At 48.6% G+C, this 6,890-nt stretch overlaps 1 pseudogene; it reads right to left on the reverse strand.

Annotated features, from left to right (window-relative positions):
- Positions 1-452: 452 nt before the first annotated feature.
- On the reverse strand, positions 453-4,462 carry LOC144137892 (uncharacterized; annotated as a pseudogene).
- Between the last annotated feature and the right edge of the window lie 2,428 nt (positions 4,463-6,890).

Here is a 6,890-nt window from a genome sequence, read left to right on the forward strand (position 1 = left end):
CACGCCGCTGACGACGTAGTTTGAATGCGTTAAAGATAAAGGCGCGTCACTAACACTGACATCAGCGTCGCGTCCGTGGCTTGGTCGGTAGAGCGTCGCGCTGCGGCCGCAAAGTCCTCGGATCGAAACCTGGTGCCGGATGCTGTTTTTTTTTTAAATATAGAGGAGCACTGCGGACGCCGCCGCCGCCGCCGCCGCCGGCGGTGGATGGTTTGGGGTCGCTTATAAAGTGCGTTCGCACTTAAAAATCCTGCAGTGCGGACGCCGGGGCATTCGATTCGACGACACTCGCCTGTGCAAGTCACTTTGTTGACCGCTGCTTCGCCGCCTCTGTATTCTTTTGAGTTGTTAGGGGAGCACAAGTTCGCTCCAATAAACGTGTTTCTCATTCAACACAACTGCATCGTCCTTGTCTTCGTGACAATATCGTGAATAGAATAATGCATATTTATTTATCGCAGCCAGACACCGTCTGTATAAATATCACAGTGCACATTGTTCTCGGTCCAGATAGATGACAGCCAACACAAGATGTTGTACTTAATGCTGAAAATATGCCAAAAGTACAGAACACAATATCTTGCCACATAAAACTAAGAAAACCCAACAAAACACATTGTAACGCTAACAACATGCCCCATCTTTGGAACATAAATAGCACACTTTTATTTCAATTGTAGGTTAGAGGAAAACATACCATTCGTTTATCATAGTAGCAGTAGCAATATAAGATATCACACTGCAGGTTCAAACACTTGCAAAAAATTACAATACATAAGAACACTGGTGACTAAATTGTGAACCACGACATGATAAATGACAGAAACAAAATAATGGTTGCACTGCTACAGGTAGGTACATGTCCTAGGGAAAAAAATCACAAACAAAAATCAAAGAAAACAAATCACAGTGCACAACAACATGTTTGTACAAGGAGTGCACAAGGAAAGTGTACACAGTTCAGGTACCAAAACGGACCGTCCAACAGCTACAGTAGGCACCGAGGCAGTTAGAGTAAAAAAAACGAGTACAGCACTTTCAAAAGCCAACAACTTGTAAAAAGAGATAAAAAAAACTATGTACTGCTATTGAAACCTACAAAACCGGAAACAACGCTCATTTTACATTAGGCAGAAGTATGCCAAGGAAATCAAGTCGTGACTGTGCAATCAAATACCCTCAGCGCAATTTCACACGAAAAAATGTGGAGAGAAAGTGGCTTGAAAAATTACTTTCCAAGAAAAATTCGGGCTTTTCTATTTTTAGCCTTCTGATCTTTTTCAATGCGTAAAAGATCGTTCCTTTGCTTGCACAAGTTGTTGAGCATTATATTTTCTGCACAGTTTGCAACCAATGTGATGAGGAGCTCGTTGGTGTGCCCTATTTCATACGTATCTATGTCCTGAAGCCTTGGCAGAGAGTCCAGTGTAAGTTGCCGAACGACATTCCTTTGGTTCGGCCCATGGAGAAACTGGGTGGAGGTACTTTTCGTCATGAGCTTTCTACCTACAACCTTTGTGTATATAACTACTGCAATTACAAGAGCAGAGGAAAATTTGAGGCCACCACGATCCAGTTGTGCAATAAAGAATGAGTGTCCTCTCCTGTTTCGGCCGTATTTCCGGTATCGACCAACTGCCTCTGGCAGCTTTCACACTTGAGAACTTTCATTGCAGCGTGTGCACAATACCCACCAACATAGCCAATTTGTGCTCTGAGCTCATCAAGGTCAGCATCGCTAACATGAACACTAAAAGAGGTGCCCGCATCCCTGACAATGTCCATCTCTTCGATGCCTCGGAGGTCATCATTGCTCATCCTTGGAAGGGCATTTTGAAAGCGAATCCTTCCCTCGGTTTCGCAAAGCTGTCGAACAGATATGTGATACTGCCCACCAGCCATCTGCCTGTACTGTCCAAAACGACTCTCGAGGGGATCCGTCTGGACTTTCCCTAGCAGGATGTACTTAAAGTGAAGCTCACTAACGCAGTACTTTACCAATGCCAAAAGGGATTGAGCAGAGATCCTCAGGGCACTCAATGTCTCCTGGGTAAGTACTCCGGTGTCGTGCCTATAAAATTCCCACACATCGAGCCATTTGATAAAAGCACTTAGAAAGCTTGCCTTTGGGTCATCAGTGTGGTTTGACATTGGCTCTTCGTAAACATTACGGTGATGGAAGCCCTTACTAGGTGTCTTTACATTGACAATGCTCCACCAACGAAGAATTATTTTGATGAACTCAGCGGTTGCTGTCGCATGTTGAAAATCGGTATGACCCTTGCGAGCGGCCAGGGCTTCGGCTACGTGCGGATTAAAAACCTGCAGTGCGAGTTTGACGTCCTGTCGTTCAAAGCTGCTTGGATTTAGAGCTTTTGACGTCCAGCTATACCCAGACTTTAGACGCAGGGGTGACTCCTCTTTATGCAAATCTCTCAAATGCTTAAATGAGGCAGTCATCTTGCATTCGGGATGAACGTCATTGTTCGAAAGCTCGAAGCGTGGGTAGAAAAAGCAAGTTCCAGCATTTTTTTGGTTCAGCCAGTTATTTCTGATGCATTTAAATAGATGTACAGCATCCACCACGTAAAATAACGGCCGATCTGGGTCTGCCGGGTGCGGGTAAACAGGGCTAAGCTTTGGTTCTGGCAGAAATATCTTCATTGCCTTTCTGTTCAGCGAGTTATTGTCACAGACAACGGCTATGACCCTGTATCCAATTTCTTCTAAGCCCAAGATCACCATCCTCAGCATGGCATGAAGATCTTCACCCTGTAAGGTTTTTATCCGAAGAATGTGCGCCACCTCTTTGAATGCGCTCAGCAAACTTTGTATCATAAATACGTGCACCGATGTGGCCGCTTCGTTGGAGTTAACTGCTGCAGCACATATGTTCCCACCTTTGTAATCTAAGCAAGGCTTGATATGAATCTCGTCAAGCATCAGCGTCACAGTGTGTTCTTGTGGCTGCAGATGTTTGAATCTCTGAGACACATACCGAAGGAAAGTGGCGTCAGAAGAATCAACTTGTGGGCACATTTGAATAGACGAGCACACATTTCTAATAGTGTTTGGATGGGGCAGAGTTAGGGTACCTGTGCTTCTCAGGAACTTGTAGGCATGAGGTGATCTTGTACGCAGGATGCATGCAAACACCATCACCTGTGCGCTATACTGAATGCGCTCTGCCGAAAGCAGTAGTAGCTGCTCCTTGATAAAGTTCACCGTCTCGTTCTTGTCTTCATCAATGCTGCCTTCCAATTTGTTCAGAAGGGAATGTATTGCGTGCGCCAGGTGGTGACAAGTGCAGCGCTCCTCAGACAGCATGCACAGGTTGTTCAAAATTTCCAACAAGGAACTTACTTTTTGAACTGAGCCCGGTACAACAGCGCTACCAAGGTTCTTAATTGGTGAGCCTTGATAGCAGGCAAAAACTTTAAGGTTTGCAAACACTGTCACTGACGCATTCAACCAAGGTTCACGATAGTCGATAATGTTCAAAAACATCGAGCACTCTTTTTTATAAATCACAGTTCACTTCGGAGACACTGACAACCCTTGCAGGCGAGCCCTTAGTTCTTCGAGTGACGAAAACCGGTCTCGTTCTTGCTCCGCTTCATATGACGCCAGCGACTCTTCCATGGCACGGGCGAGTTGGGAGGCTTCTTGTCGGCTCCTCTTGGCGTCAGGGGTTTCTCTCGTGCTCTGGTCTCGTACTCATAGGTAGTACGGACAGCCGGGAAATACCGTTGGGACACATCCAGGACGCCACCGTGGTACTGGGAGTGCAACTTCAATAACTCGTCTGGTCCTTGGATCCGTGTACAATGTCGTCTTCTCGATGCATGACGCGTCGAAATGATCCGCGCACACCTGCACAAACGTTTCATGAACGTCTGAGACACCACTTCTCAAAAGAAAAAAAATGCGCCCCCGTTTGCATGACCGTTTTTACAGTCCGTGTAGCTAAAACAAAGTTTACCTACGTTTCGGAAGCATCTAAATAAAAGCGCTGCGCTAAGCGGTACAAGCAACATGAAAGAAAACACGGGAGCGTGGCGTCACCGCGCTCCACGAAGCGCTGCCACAGAGAGCTTGCAAGAATGGACGACACCGCGGCACTGTTTGTGAAAAAAGCGCACCTGACCATCCTTGCTGCGAACGTGCCTTTCTGGGCGATTGTCATCGACTGCTGGCGTCAGCGATTCGCGAGGCCCGGCGGCCACACGCTCAAGTATTTCCCGTCATAGATGATTTCTACCCGAACAAGCAACGACAAGCTGAGAACAGGAGCATCACAAATCCTTACCTTAGTGCACGAAGTCGGAACGAAGTCCTTCCTAGGAATGGCGCGTAGCCATTGTTTGAGAGCCTCGGCGTCTTTCGGGAAGGAAAACACTTGTATCTTCTTTCCTGCTTCGTAGTTGCCGGTGCATCCCGGTACACAACACTTATTTGGCATTGTCGCATCACTCCAGCATCACGCATGGAAACGAAATTGCCGCGAAACAACAACGGAAAGCAACAAACGTGAAACACCGTCAACACCACGCCGCCGAACTCACCCGCACCGCCCGCGCTGCGCTCGCTGCCGCTGCGGCTTCCCCGAGAGTCGGCCGGGCGGAACTGACGTCAGATTGCTGGGCGCAGGCCTGACAAGACTTCCGGCGGTGACGAGTCAAGTCACCTTTATGCAAGTCAAAGAGCATAATTTATTCAGTCACGTGAAATATATACCCAGGGGTTAGCCCCGTGGTGGTTGAATCAGTTGACAAGAAAACCGAAAGCAAAAACCCCGGATACTACATTCTCCTTCCCTTAATTTTTTTTTGTACTTCTTCCCCCCTTATATATATAAAAAAGAACAGAATCAGCAAATGAACCTCCCATACCCTACACAATCAACTGACACGGTCCACACACTAAACTGTTTTCCTTTCTCTTTTTCTTCTTGTCCCTATGGGCGGACTCATTATATTCGATGGCCTGGACCTTGGGCTTGCTCTGTTTGTCGACCTTCTCGGCGTCTCCCTGGAGCTTGTCGGCTTCGTCGGCCTTTTTGGAGTCTTGCTCGGGCTTGTCAGTTTCTTCCTTTTTAACCTCCGTCACCTGAACCTCTTGAGATTCACTTGTGCTCTCCTCAAGTTCCAACGAGTTTGCTCGTTGTTGCTCTCGAAGATCTGCTAGTTGCGATTTTAGCTGCACATCTCTTCTGCCAGCTGGGACTCTCGACGTCTGCTTTGTGCTAGCTCTGATACGAACAGGGAAAGTAAGCTGTCATTCACCTTGACATCAGAGTAGGATTATTGGCGCGTTGGCGTCGCATGCTGACCGAGATGGTTGACGACGACGACGTCCTGCTCGTCGTCGGGTGGGGCCTCGATGTTTCGCAACGGTGACCGGGTGTGTCATTTCAAACGAGGTGACGACGGATGCGTGGTTGCAGAACGCGGCGTACGGCAGGCATTCCTGAAGTGGCCGATTTTTACGACACTGTAAACATGCTTTCCCCAGAGCAGGGCACTGTTGAAGCGGACGCAGCGTACGGCAGCTATTCCTGAAGTGGCCGATTTTGCCGCACCGGAAGCACATTTTTCCCAGAGCGGGACGCTGTTGAAGGTGGTGCCAAGTCCTACCACAGCGGCCGCACGCTGGAGAACGCCGAGCACTGGTCCGGGCTAACCTAAGCCCCGGACGTGACAGTGATGCACTTCTGTTAGTGTCGATTGTGGGGCGAAATTCGCGACGTGGAAATCGGGTGGGGCGCTGTTGAAATCGAAGCAGTCGAGTTTGTTGAGTCCCGTCGATCGCTTGAACTAATTTTTCTCTGGCTGGTCGATATCATTTCAGGAGATCCTGTACTTCAGATACGTTTAGGATGACCTGGATGGCTTTGTCAAACGTGAGTGCCGGGCCTTCTGTGAGCAGACGTTCCCTGGTGCGATCGGACGCAAGTCCCACGATGAGTTGATCCACGAGTGACGCGGCTTCATCGGAGCCGAATTTGCACTGTCGACCCACGTATTGCACACGGCGCGCAAATTCGATCGCCGATTCCGTTTCTGCTTGACATAAACTTCGGAACTGTATGCTGTTCGCCCTCTGTGATGTCGAGACGTCAAAGAGTGCCGCGAGGCCCTGAACGAGATAGTCATAGTCGTTTCCGGTGTTTGCGCCCGCCGGTCTGGCTGACTCGATCATATGCGCAGTTCGATTCGCTTCCGCTACCAAAAAGGTCTTTAAGACCGTGGCTTTGCGTTTCGGCGTGAATTCCTCACAGCCTGCTGCGAGAAGATATGTTTTAAACGAGCGATGCCACTTGCGCCATGAGATGGCCGGCCTGCCCTGGTCCGGCAAAAATTGAGGTGGCTTTGCGGCTATTTCAGCCATCTTGTCAAGATATTGAACGAAGTGTTGCCGCTTTACTGCTCTTCCTGAAGTTTATACAATCCTGGTGCAATTAATACCTCGTGCCAGTTGGCGGTATCTTCAATAATTACCTGTAAGTTACGTGTCGCTGAACGTATTCGCTGCGTGTCGCTCGATGCACGTGGATTTCGGCACTATACTGCTGGCCGCCCTTTCCTCGCCGGTGCGGTTGTTCGAGTAGGCCTAACTATCTATCGCTCTCGGCTGACTGTTTCAGCCCTCACTACTTCAAAATAAAATTTGCGGCCTATTCGGCGGCTTACACCTTACTAAAGGAATGTCGAGCGCTTACATTTCGGACGGTTCTTGAGTCGGCTGCGCCATTGTGGTGTCGCGTCGGCGACGGCCCCGAAGGGCGAAGCAGGAGACGTACGCTCGAGTCGAAGAGTCAAGCCAAAAAGCATAATTTATTCAGTCACGTGAAATATATACCAAGGGGTTAGCCCCCTGGTGGTTGAATC

Source organism: Haemaphysalis longicornis, unplaced genomic scaffold, assembly GCF_048455015.1.
Source record: "Haemaphysalis longicornis isolate Haplotype H1 unplaced genomic scaffold, Haemaphysalis longicornis Haplotype H1 scaffold_1, whole genome shotgun sequence".
NCBI lineage: Eukaryota > Metazoa > Arthropoda > Arachnida > Ixodida > Ixodidae > Haemaphysalis > Haemaphysalis longicornis.